We start from the raw sequence: 866 nt of genomic DNA, 5'->3' as shown, positions 1-866 counted from the left end.
TTTTTTTCATCATCATCATTTTCTTTTTATTTTACTTCTCATGATTTTTTGTTTTCACCTTCTTAAGAATAAAAAAAAAAGAAAAAACCAAACCAAAAAAAAGAAATAAAAATACTACAATAACACCTAAAGGAGGAAGAAGAGAGACATAATAAAAAAAAAGTTTAATTACTCTATTGGTTCCTATAGTTTCGTGAAATTTTTAATTAGGTCCTTATACTTTTTTTCTTTTTATTTGGGTCCCTGCACTAAATTTTTTTTCAATTAAGTCTCTCTTAGTAGTAATTGGCTTAATTTTATAGGAACCCAACTAAAAAAAAGAATTAGTATATGGACCTAAATAAAAGGAAAAAAAAGTGTAGAGACACAATTAAAAAAAATTTGGTGCAAGGACTCAATTAAAAGGAAAAAAAAAGTATAAGAACCTAATTAAAAATTTCGCAAAACTATAGGGACCAACAGAGTATTTAAACTTAAAAAAATACAACATAAAACAATGACGAGGAAGATATAAAACACGCAAAAAAAAGAAAAAACACAAAAATTCTTAATTTACGCGTATTTTATATAAGTAATTTTTGTCAGATTAAAATCAATTTAATTGAACTTGATTGATAAAAAATACTTAAATATATAGTGAATTTCAATAATCACATCAAAACTCTAAACTTCAAATTTAAGAAAAAAATATTGAAAGTATCTTCACAATTTTTTTAAATGATATTGTCAAATGGAGTCTCGTGTATATTCTTTAAATAAAATAAAAAAATTGTTAACTTGTGCTCCGCAGACATTGATTAAATATACCAATAAAAAGTATTTTATAAAAATTATTGCAAAAATTAATTTTTCTTACATTTTGAATG

The sequence above is a fragment of the Arachis ipaensis genome, chromosome B10, assembly GCF_000816755.2.
Source record: "Arachis ipaensis cultivar K30076 chromosome B10, Araip1.1, whole genome shotgun sequence".
In the NCBI taxonomy this organism is placed as follows: Eukaryota; Viridiplantae; Streptophyta; class Magnoliopsida; order Fabales; family Fabaceae; genus Arachis; species Arachis ipaensis.
Note: the sequence above shows the minus strand (reverse complement) of the source record.